The sequence below is a fragment of the Echinops telfairi genome, unplaced genomic scaffold (genome assembly GCF_000313985.2).
Source record: "Echinops telfairi isolate 266 unplaced genomic scaffold, ASM31398v2 ScPeMD7_31;HRSCAF=116, whole genome shotgun sequence".
In the NCBI taxonomy this organism is placed as follows: domain Eukaryota; kingdom Metazoa; phylum Chordata; class Mammalia; order Afrosoricida; family Tenrecidae; genus Echinops; species Echinops telfairi.
Window position 1 is genome coordinate 56,096,631 of NW_022103928.1, and position 19,921 is coordinate 56,116,551.

The 19,921-nt window shown below is 45.0% G+C and overlaps 1 protein-coding gene across 2 annotated transcripts in view; it reads left to right on the plus strand.

The window, feature by feature from the left end:
* The first annotated feature begins 3,129 nt into the window (after nucleotides 1-3,129).
* ZNF438 (zinc finger protein 438) overlaps nucleotides 3,130-19,921 on the plus strand; it is a 185,027-nt gene continuing 168,235 nt past the window's right edge. The window contains exon 1 of one of the 2 annotated variants that reach the window (XM_045290102.1): nucleotides 3,130-3,197. The gene's annotated coding sequence lies outside the window, so the exon portion shown is untranslated. Of the gene's footprint in view, nucleotides 3,198-7,553; nucleotides 7,633-19,921 lie in introns of those variants that run through there. The other variant, XM_045290101.1, reaches the window with a different exon arrangement.

Sequence of the window (19,921 nt, forward strand, 5' to 3'; positions counted from 1 at the left end):
TGATGAGGGCAATGAATGTACAAATGTGCTTTACACAATTGATGTATGTATGGATTGTGATAAGAGTTGTATGAGCCCCTAATAAAATGATTAAACAAGAAATATGTTTAACATCACAGCCAAGGATTTAACATGCCTGTTACCCCACATTTGTGTTCTGGGAAAAATTACGTGTGACATCGTCTGATAGTTGAGATTGTAATTAGTGTTTTCAGGATAGTGATCCATTCGTGGGTTGAAAAGTATTTAAAAAACTTTTTTTAAACTGAAATGGAAGCATCCTTGGGGAGACAGGCTGGAAAACATAGGTAGTGAAGATACGCCTATCATTTGGTCAGTCTTTGGAAGTTACATTTTATAGTTTTTGGACTTTTTGAGATATATGTTTTTTTAAAGTTACATTTTCTTTCCTTATTTGTCTTTTGTTATATGGAACTCAATCGATAGCTACAGCTCTATCTATGGGTTCTGGAGCATGGATTTAAATCTCAACTCTTATTATTCAACAGCTGTGTGACTGGGCAAATGGATGTTCCCTGTGCGTGATCAACACTCTCATTTATGTGCAAAAGGGGTATAATAAGAGTACCTACCTTAAACAACTAAAAGGAACCCTGATGGCATAGGGGGTTATGTATTGAGCTGCTAACCCAAAGGTCAGCAGTTCAAATCCACCTGCCACGCCAAGAAAGAAAGGTGAGACTTTCTACTCCCTTACTGATTTACAGCCTCAGAAATCCACTGGGGCAGTTCTACTCTGTCCTAGAGGGTTTCTATGAGTCGGAATGGACTCCACAGAAGTGAGTTCGCGATCATACTCAAGTTACAAGGATGAGATGAGTTAATGCAGTGCCCGGCACATACTAAATAGAGAAAAGGTTATTATTATATTTAATTCTCCTTTCTTTACTGTTAGTATTAAGTAGTTTTAAATTTTGTTTGAAGGTTCAGCTCTTTGTCAGTGCGCTAAGGAATTGTGAGGGAAGAGGTGTGTATACTAAAGGGTTCTGAAAGCCTGCTTGCAGTGGTAGCAAATGCCAAGTACAAAGTCCACCCCCACGAGAGTGGAAGCCCTGAGGGCAGAAGGGAGGGCTTCCTGAGTTCAGTCTTGAAGGTTCAGAGTTTTATCTGGACAAAGCAATCCCCCCCTTAGAGTTCCTCTCTCCAATATCAATACAGTTTTGATCCTAGCTTTGCACTACTCATCTAGATCAAATTCCAGTTTGTTACAGAAACTTGGCTGAATCTAACTGCGCACTTTCCCACAGTTTCTGTCCCACAGGACTTTTCCACAGTCCTGAGGTCCTCCTACCCCCTGCTGAGTAGGAATGGATACCGTCTCTGCTTGCCACCCTTTCGTCCATCACATTATTTCTCTCTGGCACCTGGTGGTACAGGAGCTTTTTTTTTTTTTTTTAAATACTTGGAGTTTGGGTTTTCTTTTTCTTTTCTTTTTTTTAAATATTTAGAGCACCAAGAGAAAAAAAAATACGAGCAACAAAGTGAGAAGAATACGTTCTGTGATAACAGCTTTCATAGGCAAAAACCATGTTACACTAAATACATTAAGTGCATCTGGGATATGCGCTTTATAATTTTCCACTCCAAAACATGATAGATGACATTTACCTGTGGGACATTCCCATGGGTATATAAAAATGTAACTTTAGAAAAAGCTCCCAAGTTCTGGGTATGCTATAAGAACGTGAATTATGCAATGAGCAATGTAAGAATTCCTTGGGATTGCTCTTTTGCCACAAAAATATAAATACGACGAATGAAGAGATACAGAGAACGTTTCCGCTCCACAGACATGATTGTCAAAATTAGCATGCATTCTTCAGGTATTTCTTAGAGGGCTTAACAATCGAAACCTTTTATGATATTAAAATGAAATGTACGAACTACCAAAAGTCAAAACGTGAAACAAAACAAAAACAAAGCATGTTAATTACTGAAATAGATTTTCCCTGTGCGATACTTGTCTCAAAAATCAAGTGCTGACATTCACTGTCATTGCTCTTATTTTCAGAAGAAAGCGTGAAAACAAGCTATTGTTTTCGTTTTATGTGTACCGGAACTGCGCAGCAATATGCCAGGCCTCACTGTGCCATGTACCCAGCGTCCAAAAAAGTTTGTAGAAGAAATCCTGGCTATTTTCAATACTTCCTCCCTAGGGTCTATTTTTTTCCATTGCCATTTTCCCCCATTCTTTAATTATTTCTCGTTCCCCGAGGCAGATTTGGCTGAGCCATGCTTTTTTTTTTTTAATTAACTATATTACTTCATTTCTCTTTCCTGCTTGGAAGAGAAGCATACCAATGTCTGAAGTCAGAAATGATGTTTTTCTATATTCCCCCCACCCCCTACCCCTTCTACCAAGTCATCTTTGGACCAGAGACCCTCAAACACTTGTAAGACAGTTATGAAAAGAGAACTGGGGTTGGACGCAGGAAGACAATTAGTGCGTGGGGCGGGGCTGGAAACTTTGCACTAGCAAATAAGCGTACATATTTATACCGATCTATGTCTATTTAACTTAATAGGGTGAACGGGGGCCTGCAAGTAGTTTCACCACTTCGAAAAGGGAAATGCCTTCAGGAAGGGAACAGGGTATAACGTCCCAAGAAAGGGATGGAGGCGGTGTCCCGACAGGGAAGTGGGCGTGGCGCCCCGGAGCCGGAAGAGCAGCTGCAGAGGCGGGGCCATGCCGCAGTCGGGGCGGGGCCATGCCGCAGTCGGGGCGGGGCCAAACCAAGGCGGGGCGGGGTCAGGTTCCAGCCTGAGGACCAGGAGCCACCGTAGAAAAGCCCGAATGTGGAGCACTTTTAGCGAACGTGTGAAGGAAGACAGTGTCTGTGGAGAAACGATCTCAAAAGTGTGGCGTGCACTTCCGCGCCCTGGGAGCAGCTTGTTGGCTATGTTCTGGGGTGTCGTTACCTCCTGCTCTAGGCAAAGCTGTCGCAAAGCAGCCCCCACCTTAGGGCCAAGCTCTTCGGGAGGTGGCCGCACAGGCCGTCTGCGCCTGCGCCCCATCCACAGGGAGGGCGGGGCTGGTGGGGATAGGGGGCGTCTGGCCCGCCCACGGCGTTGGGGGAGGAGCTAGGGGGCGGAGCAGCCCGCGCCCGCGCCCTGACCTCCCTGAACGCCGGGTCCCGTGACGTCACCCCGTCGTGACGCTCAGCAGTACGAAAACAGTAAGTTTCCATGTATTTGCAGCTCCCGTGGTCTGCGGAGGCCGGCTGGCTGCTTGCAGCCCTGGTGGTGGCCGTGGCTGCGGGGACATTTTAAGCCTTGGGAGATCAGGGGGACTTTGGAAGGAGGCCAGGGAGACAGGTGTCTGCTCTGGGCGGGAGCGCTCCAGGGCTGGGAGGGACCTGGGTGCGGGGAGATGACGCAGTGCCCTGCGGGGCGGGGGCTGCAGCCTTCCCCCTTGGGGCCCCGAGGGGTTCCTGGAGCAGGCAGTGCGAGAGTCCTTAATGAAGGGACTTAGGTCCGTTTTCTTCATCCCTTTTACTCTGGATGGAGTTTCACATACTAAGTCCGAGATGGAAGGTACTTTCAAATACTAAGTCCGAGATGGAAGGTACTTTCTTTCACATACTAAGTCTGAGATGGAAGGTACCTTCAGAAACTAGGACTGTGATAACTGGACTTCCTTTTGAGTCCTGAACGTGACCAAATCACCGAAGATAAGTCACAATAACGACCTGCTGCCTCAGTTTCCTTTTTCTATAACAAAGCGGTAAAACCATGTTTTGGCCTCCCGGATTGGCCTTCCCACAGGTTCAGGGACCTGAAAGAGTCGGAGGTAGCATAAGCTTATAAATTTGCTAGAAGAAATAAAGACAATCTCTTCTGAGGTAATTGGCCCTGTAGGTTTGGTTTGGTTGGACCCCAACCCCCGAGTTTTTCGCCAACCACCCCCTCTCCCCAGTCTGATCATGGACAACATCTGAGCCTATGGGCACTGAACTTGATAGAACAAGGGTCAAGTAATATTTGATGTCAATATCACAAGGCGCTTGGGAATTACCCTGTCCCCCTGGTGTGGCTTTTGCAGAGAAAGCTGTTAGCATGTTGGAGCTAGCATAATAAATACAGATGTGCCATGAGTTTTAGGGGTGGTAGATCTGTTGAATTGGAATATCCGGTCATCATAGGTGACAGCTTGAATTATGGGGCTGTTGCCAAAAAGTTAGTAGATTGTTGAGAAGTTAGTACTATAAGGTGATACTTGTGAAACTTTTGAACAAGGATTTACTAGGAACTTTGAAGACAAGACTCCTGTGCCATCGTCAAGGTGGACTTCTGTAAAACATTGAGTAATCACGTTCCTGTAACTTTAGTGCAACAGTATACTTTGTTTTGTTAAAGGTGTCCGGAAGTCAGAAAGCCCCAACTTTCAAATTTCAGTTCACCTGGTTACTAGCTTTGTGTCTAAAAGTAGGTCTCCCAAACTGGCTTTCTTTTTCTGTTTTCCACAATGGGAGAATCAAGAATCAAACGAGGAAATGAAAGGCTGTCTTGGCAGAGTATTGTTACTAATTGACATAGGTCTCCAGGCCTGGATAAGAGCTGTGTGCATTTCAAAGTGAGGGTCTGAGTTACAGTAGAACTAGAGCTCCTGTCTCATTGGGGGGAAGTGGACAAGCAGCAAACAAGTATGTTAGGTAATTTCAGGTAGATGTGTAGCAAAGTAAAGGAAGATAAGAGAATGACAGTGAGGGGGCAGCACAGGTGGTTTTAGATCAGGAAGGCCATTCTAGGTGGTGACAGCTGACACAGATGATGAGAGAGGAAGAGCCACGCAGCTTTCTGAGGTCAGAATATCTCAGGCAGGAGGAATACCAGTTATAACAGTAAACACATGTAGAGCTTACTATGTGTAAGACACTGTTGCAACCACGGACTTGAATTTCTACAACAGTCCTCTAGTAGTAAGGACGAGTATCTCCCTTTTGACAGATGAGGAAGGGAACACACACAACAAGGCTTAAGCATTTGCTCAGTGTTACACATCTCAATCATGAAGGAGGCAGTATTTGAATTAAGGCCATCTGACTTCTGAGTCCACCCTCCAAAGGACTGTACTCCCCTGGCGGCAGCAGTGAGGGGCAGTGCTGGAGGTGAGGGTTCAGGCAGTGGCCGGGCCACAGGGGCCCTGTAGTCCATAGTGAAGTTCAGGTTTTCTTCAAGGAGGGATGGACAGAGACACAGGGAGACCTCGGTCTATGGAACATCATCTCTCGCATGTTCGAATAATCAACCACTTTAAGATCTAAAGGGCAGCATTTACCCAAGGATAAAGTATAGAGGGTTAGGGAAGAACAAGGATAGAAACAAGAAACACCAGGAGCAAGTGGGATAAATGGTGGGAGGTTGAAGGGATTGTAATGAATGAGTTGAAACAAAGTGTATGTGAATGGTTGAAGGTAAAACTCATGATCTGTCTCTGAAACCCAAACCAGCCTCAACTCCCGTCGAGTTGATTTAGACTCATCGCGCCCTTGCAGGCCAACGTAGAATTGCCACTGTGGGGTTTCGAGATTGTAACTCATTACAGGAGTAGACGTGTCACCCAATTCACAATAAAGGGCTTTAAAAAAGAAAAAGAAGACCTTTAAGGAACAGAATCAGATGTAAGTCGTAGAGCATGGAAAATTAACTGTGGTGTTATGAGGGGGGTGGGAGTGTTGTGGAAAAGGGGCGATCGGCATCTACTGCGCAGGCCATGGTGGCTGGGTTCAGGGGATGTGGTTGTGGAGGGGATTCTGTGCGATTGGGCTCCTGATAGACTGGGAAAGCAGGGCTGACAGGGAAACGGAGGAGTGATGACTTCGTGACGTTGGGGGCAGGAAGAGCTGGGAGGGTAGCAGTACTCCCTACTGAGATGAGATGATACAAGGGAACCAGGTTTGGGCTAACCACCCTGAGTTCTGTTTTGGACACGCTACATTTTAGATGCCTGTTTGACACACTGAAATGCTAGTAGTAATAGTGAACACCAGACCCAACAAGTGACCATCAGTTCTGTCTCTGAGCGACCCTGCGTGGTGCAGAGTCGACTGGTGACCAGTAGGTTTTCATGGGGATGCCCTTTCAGAAGCAGATCACTCGGCTTCTCTTGCAAAGTGCCTGAGAGTGGGGTTGAGCTGCCAATCTTAAAACACCCGCTTAACCATGTATGCCACCCAGCGACGCTGATAGTAAGCACAATAGAGAACACTGGTGCCAGGCAAGACTCGTTTGTAACAACCGGATGGGCTTTGAGCTGTTATTGTCCCCATTTAACAGATGAGAAAACTAGGCACAGAGAGGTTAAAGGTGACCAACACACAGTCACAGACTCTAAACGATGGAGCCGGGAGTCCGATCTAAGCTCTGGCTTCCTTGTTGCTGAGCCTTGTAACTGCTTCCATGATGACATCTTGAGTTGGAGACGGGAATATGGAGCTCATCGGGGTTAAAACCAAACCAAGTTTATTGCCCTGGAGTTGATGCTGCCTCTGAGTTGCTGGTTTTTATTTCAGAAGAGAACGCCTGCTTTCGTTCTTCATTTAAACTTTGATTGGGAGTGGGAGAAAAGACAGGCAATAGGACTGTGCCAATTGGCCTCTCATGGCTTGGTTCTATCCCTGTAGCCCACCTTCTCCTAGTGGCCCCAAACTGGAGCTTCCTGGAGGGCATGGCTAGGCATGCTCTCTCCCCCGTGCCCAACCAGGTGCTTGCCACACATTAGACATGGAGATGACTTTATATACCAGGCATTTGTTTTGATTTTAGGAGTTCATTGATGAATAAAACATAGTTTTCTCCCTGGTGGGGCTGGGGACAAACCTGTGGGACTAGAACTCAAGCAGATGAACTGCATAAATGCATGCTGATTAGTTCCCTCCCATGGCTGTCCCATGCCCCACTCCCCAGCCCATGACTTGAGAGATGGGGCATGAAGGGGCCAAAGGGGAAAACGAGTGCTAAACTATTGTAGGATTGGATCTGAGACTCTCCAAGAGTTGTTTTCTACAAAATAGTTGCTCAAAAAATCTTGAATAGTTTAGGACATTTGCCTTAGTTTTATTTGGCGGTGACAAAATTTTTACCAAATGAAATAAATTCTGATACTTGAGTATCATTGTGGAGTGATGAATTTTTCCAGTTCTATTACCTCAGCGTTGACAGGACTCACTATGGAAATAAGGGAGTTGGCTTGAAATGCTGCGGCTTGCATAATACAGGGAGATGGAGGGGCTATGTGAAGAGTTTGGGCAGGTTTCCACTTGGTTTAAATGTATCATTTGGATTAAGTGTGCCTTTCCCTGCTGATGGGTTCTTTAATGTCCTGCTGCTATTATTATTTACCTTAGGAGGGAATCTAGTGACATGTGTCGTAGTTGGGGTCTGTAACTCTTAACTTTGGGGTGTTTAGCTCATGGTGACTAGAGCAGTACAAGCACTGTACTATAAGATGCATCTTACATCTGGTCTATTTCTAGGTACACAATTACTCCTTCACTGCTATCGAGTCATTTCCAACTCAAAGCCACCCTATAGGATAGGGGAGAACGTCCCCTGTGGGGTTCCAAGACTGTTATTCTTTGCAGAAGTCGAAAGTCTCCGTCTTTGACCCAGGTATACAATACCCTCCACAAAACTGTTTCAATTTTGTTATTTTCTAACAAGAGTGTTTCAAGTTGCAGCCACTACAAGATTACATATAATTGCACTATTGTAGCTTTCCTGGTTACTTTCAGATATTTGCTCTTCCTTTCTAAGTAAAACGATGTTTTGTCAGCCTTCCTTTGGAGTGTTGAGCCAGATCACCAAGTTCATTATCACTGGAAAGGGAAGACCTTGACTAGTGTCCATGTAGAAATGGGCTAACCCGTTTTGCAGCACACAAAGTCTGCTGTGGTGACTTCCATAAATTTAATGGAGTTGAAATGATTTCTGTGTTCTACAATGGCCCCCCAGATACCCAGCAGTGGTGGATAAAGTAGATATCGCACATTATGTAGCCTGCTGATAGTTCTGATTTCTACCTGCAGGCTCAGCAAAGATAGGTCAATGGTTATTGTCTCGGATATTTCCGCCATCAGAAGCCAGTCTTTAGGACTTCCTCCATAGGATACACGTTGTCATAGGTAGGGGCATCGCTGTTGTTAGGGACTATCAAGTGTGTTTTGAGTTTGAGTGGCTTCCTGTGATGGAGCAGATCTTCCCCATAGGGATGTCCAGACTGGAATCTTCCAGGAGCATGCGTGTTGCCAGGCTTTGCTTAGTTAGGTTGGAGCCACCAAGTCTTTGGTTAGCAGCCGAGGGAACGGATGTGCTGCCAGGGTTCCCCACAGGAGTATAGAAGAACAAACCCCAGCTTATTGCTATGGAGTTAATTCCAGCTTCCAGCGACCCTTTAAGACAATGGAACTGCCCCTGGGAGTTTGTGAATCTTTACAGGAGTAGACAGCCGGCTCTTTTTCTCATGGTTCCGGGCCTCAAAGTCCAATTGACAGACTAGACTCCACCCTTTCATTCTTACTCCTCAAATGGACAAACGATTATAGAACTACCACAGTAAGTGTAGTCTCCATCTGGATTATGGCCAATTATCGCACACATTTGTGTTTATGTGTGCAGTACACAGGAAATGAACAAGGAATGTGCCAGGAAATGAACAAGTCCGTCTTGGAAGAAGCCGGCCAGATGGTCCTTGGAAACAAAGATGGTCTCACCGACTTTGGATATATTATGAGGAAAGACATCATCCTTGGTTAAGTAGACGGTCAGCAGAAAGCGGGAGACCCTCAAAACAGATGGACTGACACAATCGCAGCAACTATGGGCATCAAACATGACAATGACCGGGAAGCTGGCACAGATCCTGCAGGGTTTCGTTCCAGCACATGGAGACGCGATGAGTCAGAGCTGACTTGGGAGATACTAAACAACAACAGTGTTCACGGAGGGGGAAATCAAGTTGAACGACTTTCGTCTGTCAATTGGATCATAGCCATTGAGGCTTCTGTGTGGGCATGGCCTTCTCCTGAGATTCTGGGAAATCTGGAATTTCCTCCTTGGAGGCGGGAGACTCTCTGCTACACCCTGGGAGACATAGAGCTGACAAGCCACATGGACCCACCCTGATGCAACCAGACCTCTGACGCCGGAGAAGCCACGTAGAGGCCCCTGCCAACGCTGAGATGCTTACAATGCCACTGGATCCAAAGACTTTCTACCCACTGGCCTGTGATCGACCTGCATTCGGCATCATTGCATGTGTTTCGTGAGTCTGAAGAGGACTTTATAGATTGATATCGGACATATGGGCTAATATCAGACTTATGGACTTGATCTGGACTGGGCTGGGGTGTTTTCTCAATGTTCAATTGCTCTTGTTTATAAAGCTCTTTCTTATACACATATGTGTGTTTATGAATTTGTTTCTCTAGTCTACCCAGACTGGCACACTTACTAATACTAATAATTGGCCATAGTAGAGACTACATTTCCCTGAATCTGTGTAACCATGTTGTCACCTCAAAGATTCTTTTGCTTAGGATTAAGCAAAAACAGCAGGCTGATGGAAAGGATAATTGAATCATAACACCCAATCATGGCTATAGTTCTTAAGATGTTACCATCCTATAGTCCATGGTATTTTCAATATTCTTTGCCAACACTATAATTCAAATGCATCGATTCTCCCATAGTCCTTCTGATTCCTTGTCTGACTTTCACATACACGCGAGGTGATTGAAAATACCATGGCTTGGGCTGGGTGCACCTTCGTCCTAAGTGCGACGACGCCCTTGCTTTTCCACTTAAGAGGGGTCTTCTTGTACATCAGAGTTACTCAATGCAGTACGTCATGGGATCTCTTGACTTCTGCTTCCACGGCTGCTGATTGTTGAATCCAAGTAAAGTGAAATCCTGGACCACGTCAGTCTTTGCTCTGCTTATCCTGATAACGATCTATAGTGTGTAGCTATGACATTTTTTTTCTTATTGGTATTAATTTGATTTGGACATTAAATAACCCTTGGTTTTAATAGCTTTTCAAGTATGAATCCCTTTCATTCTGTGCATGTTGTTAGCTGTCTCACAGTTATTTGGCTCTTGACACTTCAAATGCCCTGCCACCGACTCATAGCCACGGTGAGGGCAAGGTAGAGCTGCCCCAGTGAGTTTCCAAGACAGTGACTGTTTATGAGAGTGGAAAGCTCCATCTACCTCTGGCGGTTTCGAACTGCTGACCTTGCAGTAAGCAGCCCAACGTGTAACCGCTTTGCCACCAGGACTTCTTTATAGCTTTTTAGGACTCATACAGCTTTTGACAGTTCTTTTCACTGTTACGCTCATGTGTAATTGTAGCACAGGTGTCCAAGACTTCTGTGTGACAGAGGAGGAAACAGTCTTAGGTCAGGTGACTTGGCAGAGCAAATTAGTGACAGAAACAAGCTTATAATTATATTAAAAGGGAAAGGTATTTTTTAAGAATGGAATTATAACAAAGACATCTTTCTATCTCTATGAAGAAAAATGCTACTATCCAAAATAACCGTAATATTTATTGTGTTATTTAGGGAGGAAACCACTACTGACATAGAGCTGAAACATGGCTGAATTTAACACTCTAAGCAAGAGAGAACTATGCTTGCAGTACACAGTCCCTCCCAGCAAGGCACTCGATAGGGTTATTAGATAGGGTGAGGGATTGGCTGGTTTTCAAAGGTGAGACATTTAGAAGTTGGCTCCCTTCAAGCTTCGCGGGTCAGGGCTGGCAAACTTTGAGGAGCCAAGGTAATGAAGCATGGCAGTTAATGATTGGCTGGTTTTCATAACTGAGTATGAAAGTGGAAATGTTGAGTACAGCTTTGTGATTGATTGATCGGGACAGATTTAAAACCCGTGTTCTCTGGTTACTTGCTTTTACAGCTTGGAGCAAGAAGCAAAGGAACAATCTTCCTTCCTTGAAGTCAGAGAATAGATACTTATTCTCCACATTTATGTCAAACATATTCATGTTAGCAACTGTGCTAATAGATTTTTGATCTTGCTTCTGAAACCTTGAAAAAAAATGGACATAGTTAATGTCATTGATTTTTGTACATGCCGGCTTGAGGTTGTATGAAACATGAAATCCAAGCAACTTCAAGGATTATTCTTGCATAGTGTTTAAAAAGGCAATATGTTACTTGTGGAGATATTTTTAAGGCTTCAAGCATGATGGTGGAAGCTATGTAACTTTTATACCTATTTTTCTTTCTTGCGTGAGTGGGTTGTATCACGTGCATATCAAGATGAGTCTTTGTTGTTTTTTCTCAAGATTAGTGTTAATGGACGCTGAATTTTAAATCTGAAAGAATGGGCTTTTTTTTTTGCTGTTGTTAGAGCTAGATCTAGAAGCAATTCTTCTTAGAAAGTTAACTAGCAGTTGTATTCTTAGCAATGTTTTAAAACTTTTAGTGATAATATCACGTCTTTTATATGACTGAGTTATATTAGCATGTGTAAATTCTTTTGCCACCATTATGTTATCAGAGCATCATTTACATAAACTATTTCAATAGCTTATTACCATTTAAAATATTTGTGTTCTTCAGATTGAAATGAAGAGATGCTATTTAAGAATATTTACTGGAGCTGTGCCCAAAAGAGATATTTTTCTAGTTTGATCTCTTACAGTAATTTTTTGGTTTAAAAAAATTTCTCCTCCTCCTCATAAAATAGGCTCAGAGGGCATTGCTCATCTTAGAAGTTTAAGAAGGCGAAATGAAATTTTGGTGCAATTTCCTGATGTAGAAATTTTATTTGAAAACAACTTACTTTCTATATTTACAGATGCTGTAAGGTAATGGCATTTAAAAGACAGTGAATCTGATGTTAATATATAGCACCAATTTCCCTAGTGAGTGTGTCCTACCTCTGTCCTCCAGATGGGGAGTATCCAACGGTAAAATTCCATTTAGAAATCCCTGAGTGGTCCAAAGAGTTACCACCCTTAGATGCTGTTTGAAAGGTAAGAGGTTTAAGACCACCCGGAAGTGCTTTAGAATAAAGGTCGTGATTATATAAAGCATTTTTTTATGTGAAAGCCCTTTAAAAAATGCCTGTTAGATGATTTTTTTTCTTTATTGTCCAAATTGCTGACATTTTGTGAGATTAATCTTAACTCAGTATTAAAATTAATAGCATTCTGTTGTTTATCAAATGTTACAATCATCATAGGAATTATACCTCAGCATAAAGGAAACAAACATCGTTTCAGCTGGATCAATAAGCAACCTCTCGATAAGTAGAGACAAGACTGCAGTTGTCAAGGACTTCATTGTATGGGGATCCATAATCAGTGCCCATAGAAGCAGCAGCCAGGGCATCAAATGACATATTCCATACCCCAAATCAAACTTACTGCCATAGCAACCCTGTAGGACAGGGTGGTCCTGCCCCTTTGGGTTTCCGAGGCTGTAACTCTTTGAGGGAGGAGAAAGCCCCGTCTTTCTCCCACGGAGCGGCTGGTGGGTTCAGACTGTGGACCTTTCAGATCACAGCCCAACTCTTAGTCATGACACCACCAGGGCTCCTAAGGATACTTCACATGATGCACGAAGATGTTATTTTAAGACTCAGGTGCGCCTAATGTAAGCCATGGTGTTTTCAGTCACCCCCTCTGCATGCCAAAACTGGAGGGTGGCAAGAAAGCCTGAAGAGCAGCTGCCTTTGATTTATGGTGTTAGCCAAGACTATTGAAAGGAGCCTGGGCTGCCAAAAGAACAGACAAACCTGTCTTGGAAGAAGTACGACCAGAATGCTCCTTAGAAGCAAGGCTGGTGTGACTTCATCTCACCATGCTTTGGACATGTTACCAGGAGAGACCAGTCCCTGGGACGGGACATCATGCTTTTTAAAGTAGGGAAGCCAGTGAAAAAGAGGAAGGCCCTCACTGAGGATTGACACAGTGGCTGCAACTAGGATGCTACAGAACAGGCTGCCAAGTCTTTTTATCCTGTGGAGCTGTCGGTGGGTGGGAACTGCCAATCCTTTGGTTAGCAGCTGAGTGCTTAATCTTTCCCCCACCAAGGCTCCTTGTGCAATGACAAGTAGAGTTTTAGAGAGGCCTGGTGGCACCGTGGGGTAAACATTGGCTGCTAACCACGAGCTGGGCAGTTCAAACCCACCAGCTGCGCAGTGGAAGAAAGATTCGGCTTTCTGCTCCTGTAAAGGTTGATAATCTCCAAAATCCTATATACATGGATTTGCTCTAGGTCAAAATCAACCCGATGTCAATGAGTTTTGTTTGGGGCGGTTTAGTAGGGTTTCTAACACCTAGGCTGTTGTGAAAGTAATTTCTTCTGGAAAAATTAATACCAGACTAGTCAGTCCCACAAAGGTACAGATTGAAGAAGTCCCAAATGTCCAACTTTTGCAAGATGTTCTACTTACTGCTCCATTTTCCTGGATGTTAGTCCCAACTCCTCCCTCTTAGTATATTCCCTCACATCACCGGGCTCTGCGATTCACTGCAACATCTCCCAGAGATCACGAAGCGGCTCACATGGCTGTGGGCGCTGTGCAGACCCAACTCTGAAGGTCAGCCATCTGTTTGTAGGATCCTCCTCATCCACCAGGCTGCAGAGGCTGGTGAAACCAGGTCAGGTGGTGGACAGCAACTCAAGTCCCAAGAACCAGAGGTCGGCAGAGGCCAGCCAAATGCAGGGGTCAGAACCAGAAGCCCAAACTGTCCAAAAGTCAGAGTAGGTCTTCTTGATTCTATCCATGCCCGTCTGAGAGGAGAGGCTATAAAGAAGCATGGCTTTGATCTTTCAGCAGACTCTACCTTCAAGTCAAAAAAAGATGGTGACTTAAGTCACACTCTCTACTAAGTGGGGATTTAGCATAATCCCACTTTATTCCTGTCTATTGGGAAAACAGAGCACTCCCTCCACAATGGGATTAAAACCACAGGTGAGAATTTATTCTACATCATAAAAAGAATTATGGCTAGAAGGACCATATGAAGTAATTGAGTCCATCTCAGATATGATCCAAAGGATTAATCATTGTACTTTTGTACCAAGATGAGAATTCAGGAGTCTTTAAAAAGTTTTAATTTCTGGTCTGCTAACCTAATGAGTATCAAATGGTATTTAGTGGTTTTTATGGGCATTTCTTTGGCTACTGGTGAGACTGAGCTGCTCTGCAGTAGGTTATGGATTTTACTTATTATTGCCAGATTTAAACCACAGAACCAAGCTCACTGCCATCGAATTGATTCTGACTCATAGCCACCCTAGAAGACAGAGTAGAACTGCCATCTGGGGTTTTTACTACAACAGAAAGCTTTATCTTTCTCCTGCAGAATGGCTGGTGGATTCGAAATGTTGACCTTGCAGTTACGTACTTATGAAAATCAGGCAATGAAAACCCTGTGGATTACAACAGTCCGATTCGCCATCAGTCACAGCAATGGATCGGAACCAGGTGGCTTTTTGCTCTGCTTTGCACGAGGTTGCCTTGAGTCGGGGGTAGACTTGGTGGCATCTAGCAACAACATCTTGCCAAGTTTGACCCACAGAAACCCATGATGGCTTGGCATGGTTGGGCACCTAAGGCAACCCTGGGCTTCCAAATTGCCATCCTCTAGGGAACAGCTACTTGAGCTCTGCTGCCCCCTTGGAGCTGATGTCTCCCACACCCATGTCATCCTATGGCCAGAAAGACAATGGAAAAGGAAGTAGCCCCCAGAGGCAAAGCCAGAGGTTCCAGCAGACACTTGAACCAAGGAGTTCCTCCCAAGAACTGAAGCCGGGTGTAACCAGGGGCTGATTAGAGCGTGCTCACCCAGCAGGAATGGGTTAGCATCTGCGTGTCCCATTCTTTTCTTATCACAATGGATGATTTAATGGTCTCTGTCTCGTTTGTAGCTTACCATGTCGATTGGGTGTGCAGGACAAAGGTTGCTTGTCTGTTAGTTTGTAGGTTGTTGGACTGGCAGCTGAGCGTATCTGCACCTGTTCATCAGAAGGTGCGTCACTGGCGAGTCTAGGCTTTGACTGAATCCAGAAAGTGGATGAGACTAGAGGCTTCCTTTTTTGAGGAGGAATGAATGTGCTCAACGAGTGGGAAGGGGTATGTCCTCCCACCCTAAAGTCCTTGTAGTTCCATGTTGCCTAAGTGGCTGGAAGTGATAGGTGAGACTTCTAAGTCCCATTTCCATTAGAAAGCAATGTGCTCATCACGCCCCCCCCCCCCATTGCTGTGGACACGGTGTTGCTGAGCCAGCTCCAACGGTGCAGACCTGGGCAGTGCCCCAGAGACCAGCAGGGCAAGAGAGAAACAGCTTGGTGCCTGGAGGGTCTCTAGCCTGCTGCCCGCTTGTCTGTTCCTACATTGTTCCCTGAGGCAGGAGTGAACTGTTTAGGGTTTGAAACCCTATATCCTTGAAGTGTAGTAGTTTACCAAATGACATAGTTTGTGAATATCAGTGGCAATGATGTAAGCAAGAGACGTACGTACAGATTTAGGTCTGGTGGAACTGTTAACACATGATTGTTTTTAGTTCAAGCTTTTCACGGATAGATGCTCCCTTTGAAAGTCCATTTCTCAACTTTTCTAACACAAACCATTTAGAAATAGAACTCTGCCACTTGAACATCTCTCCCGCGGTAAAAACCAGCTGCTGCCCTGTCCCCTTGGACTCCTGGTGACCCCGTGTGTGTCCGAGCCTAACTGTGCTCCATAGGGTTTTCAGTGACTGATGTTGTAGAACTAGGTTGCTGGGCCTGAGGTGCCTGTGGGTGGACGAGAGCGTTGAACAGTTTAACCAGCCACTGAGTGCATGAACGGCTTGCACATACCACCTGGGCACTCCACCCCCACTACAGTTTTATGCTATATTTCTTTTTTATTTCCATATGTATGTGCGTTACATATTTTATATCTTGATATTTTCATTTGCGTGGATGCATAATGTCCACCTCTATCCTGCTTTACATACTATTCCATTACGGTAGGCATATAGTCCGCTTTCCGTTTGGCCACCTATGAACGGTGGTGTGTGCAAGGCAGAGTTTCTCGTCTTTCTGGTGCTGCAAAAATAATGGGTGGGTCTGAGCCTACCCCTGATTGGTCTGTTTTATGTACATTGCAGGGATCGGACAGTTTACTGTTTAAATAAAGTACATAAAACCCTTGCGGGGATTGGTCAATCACCAAGCAAGTTAGGTAACCGTGGCCTACTGACGAGGTTGGTGGGAAGTATTGGCTTACAAAAGGGTCAATCCTACAGAGCTTAAGGAGAAACTCACTAGCATCAAAACAGCCTAGAGTGGAGTGTGTCCTTTGGACCCGGAGTCTCAATGCAGAGAACCTCCTAGCCACAGGAGAGAGAACTATAACGTGGAAGACAGTGAGAGATGATCCAAGATGATATTGCAGTACTCGTGGCAGCAGTCTGAGCAGTGGGAACCAGAATACGGCCACTGGATGGCTGTACAGGGCTTCTTGACCCACCAGTCAGTCACACAACTGAAAGATGGTCTAGCATCCACTCTGGCCGTACCTCCTGTGGAGCCCAGGCTTTTAACTGCTTGCTGTACCAAGTACAGAGATTTTTCTTGGATCACATAGTCAGTAGCAAAGGCAGATTGAGAGGAAGAAAGTAGAAAGTTCACCAAGAAAAGATGCTCTTTTTAAAAAAAAATTGTTTTATTGGTGGCTCATACAACTCATCACAATCCATCCATCCATCCATTGTGTCCAGCACATTTCTACATTTGTTGCCATCATCATTCTCAAAACATTTGCTTTCTACTTGAGCCCTTGATATCAGCTCCTCATTATTTTCCCTCCCTCCCAGTCTACCCTTCCTCATGAACCCTTGATAATTTATAAATTATTATTATTTTGTCATCTCTTACACTGTCCAGTGTCTCCCTTCACCTACTTTTCTGTTGTCCATCCCCCAGGGAGGGTGTTATATGTAGATCCTTGTAATCGGTTCCCCCTTTCTACCCCACCTTCCCTTCACCCTCCAGGCATCACCACTCTCACCACTGGTCCTGAGTGGTTCATCTGTCCTGGATTCCCTGTGTTTCCAATTTCTATCTGTACCAGTATACATCCTCTGGTCTAGCCGGAAATGTAAAGTAGAATTGGGATCATGATCTTGGGCAGTGGTGGGGAGGAAGCATTTAGGAACTAGAGGAAAGTTGTATGTTTCATTGTTGCTACACTGCACCCTGACTGGCTCATCTCCTCCCCACGACCCTTCTATAAGGGGATGTCCAGTTGCCTACACATGGGTTTTGGGTCCCCACTCCACACTCCCCCTCTTTCACAATGATTATTTTTTGATCTTTGATGCCTGATAACCTCATCCCTTCGACACCTTGTGATCACACAGGCTGGTATGCTTCTTCTTTGTGGGCTTTGTTGCTTCTCAACTAGATGGCCACTTCTTTATCTTCAAGCCTTTAAGACCCCAGGCACTATATCTTTTGATAGCCAGGCATCATCAGCTTTCTTTACCACATTTGCTTATGCACCTGCTTTGTTTTCAGCGATTGTGTCGGGAAGGTGAGCATCATGGAATGCCAATTTAATAGAACAAAGTGTTCTTGCATTGAGGGAGTACTTGAGTAGAGGCCCAATGTCCTTAATACTAAACCTGTAAATATATGCACATAGATCTATTTCCCTATCATCCTATAAATATATTTACATATGTACATGCCTGTATTTAGACCTCTATAAATGCCCTTTGCCTCCTAGTTCTTTCCTTTATTTCCTTTTACTTTCCTTTTGTCCCACTATTATGTTCAGTCTTCATTTGGGTTTCAGTAATTCCTCTTCGTTACATTGCCCTTGATCAAGCCCTACCAGGCCTCTTACACCTTCTTTACCACCGATTTTGGATCACTTGTTGTTCCCTTGTCCCTGGGTTTTTTAACGCCACTTCCCCCTCTCCCATGTCCCCCCAGAACCGTCGTTGGTGTCCCTTTGTTTTCTTCTCCAGATTCTTTATCTCACCTGTCTTATCTAGATAGACCTGCAGAGAAAATAATATGCACAAAAAACGAGACAGAGCAGAACAAAGCGACAAAAGAAAAAACAACAACAACAAACCAATGACAAAAAAAGAGAAAAGCCTATAAATAGTTGAAGGTCTGTTTGTAGACCTTTAGGAGTGTTTTCCGGTGAAGTCTGATGGGATGTCACGCCCTGGCCCCAAAGTTTATTTTTGGTTACTCCCTCGAGACTTTCTTGCTCTGCTCCCCTTGCTATTGTGTTGTACACCCCTAGTGTTTTGCCTCAGTGTGGTGGGGTCAGATGGGGGCAGTTCCCACACTGTGTCTCCAGTGTTGTCCCCTGTAGGGCTGTGGGTTAATAAGGGATGTAGTGTTTCGTAGTGGGGCCAGCCATATGGTCCTCTCTGTGCATTGGCTGCTCTGAGCAGGGATATCGTCCTCAAGGCTTGGTGGGCCAGGTTGTGCTCCACTCTCTCTTCCTCCCCCTTCATTTGCTCCCGTGCACTCTGATCAGACATGCCCCTCTCCCTGAGCTTCAGTGCTGTCCTCTGAAGTAAATTATTTTGGGAGGAGGGACCGCTGTCCACATAGTTGGGATTGGGGCCGGCCCCTCAGACCTCTACTGGTTCCCTGCCCCATGCCAGGTATGTTGCATTCATATCTTGGAGCACTGGGTTGAAGTCTGGTCTCTCTTTCCCTGTGGAGATATAAACAATACCTCCCCTTGGGTGAGTTAGTTCCCTATTCCCCCACATCCCATTTCTTTTTTTTTTCTCTTTTTCTCCTCCTTTTTAGTTGGCTCCCATGTGTATCCCCGGATTTCTGGCCCCTGCCATCCTACCTGGACTTCACTCCAGGAATGTTTATATGCAGTAACTTTTTTCCTATGCCCGAAAGGATACTCTTATGAAAGCCAAGATACCAGCATTTTAAGATGAAAAGGTCTTAGTTCTTAGTATTCAATGGATGACACCTAGTCAAATCTTAGTGAAGTTTTCAATCAAGAAGTTATCTGGGTTTAGGGGAACAGCAAATTCAGGACAGAAAGGAGCCCCGCTTGCGCAATTCTTAAGCTCTAAGCTGCGAACCAAAATGTTGACAGTTCACACCCACCCGGGGCTCCCTTAGATCGAAGACCTGGCAATGTGCTGCCAGAAGATGTGTGGCCTCGAAACCTTACATGGTGCTTCTTCTCTGGCCTGTGGGGCTGCTGTGAGTCGGAACTGACTCCCGGGCACACAGCAACAGCAATGCTTCTGTTCCTGGGCTCCATCGGAGGTACAGCCAAGAATTGGAGTTACGTAGTGAAAGGTGAGGGTGGAGGGGGAGATAAAAATAGGATGCTTCAAGGTACTTTGGACTCTGAAGGTAACGGGGCTCAATGGGTTTGGCCAGAAAATCAAACCGATTGCCCTCTGGTCGGTTTCAACTCATGGCCACACGAGGTGCTACAGAGCAGAACTGCCCCAGGGAGTGTTTTTCTTCCCTACACTGTCCGGAAGCCGTTGGCCAGGGCTCCATTCCCTGGAGCCGCTGGATGGGTTCGAACTGCCAGACCTCAAGTCAGTAGTCGAGCAAACTGCACCGCCCAGAAACTTGGACAGTGCGTAAAGGGAGATGTAAAACCTGGAAAAATATAGTGTTCCCACTCCTCCTTTTTTTTTTTTTTTTAAAACGACTGGGCGAAAGAGGAGACTTTCTATTCCTGTAAACAGTTACAGTCTCTGAAACCCAAGGGGCGGGGCTGGGCAGGTAGCTATGAGTTGGTGTCCACTCCATAGCAGTTTTGTTTTGTTTTGTTTTTCCCCTCCTCAATACTGGGGGATTTTTCCAACAGTCTGTGAACGAATTGAGGATGTGGGCTGGGGAAGGAGATAAATAGGGGCATCAGA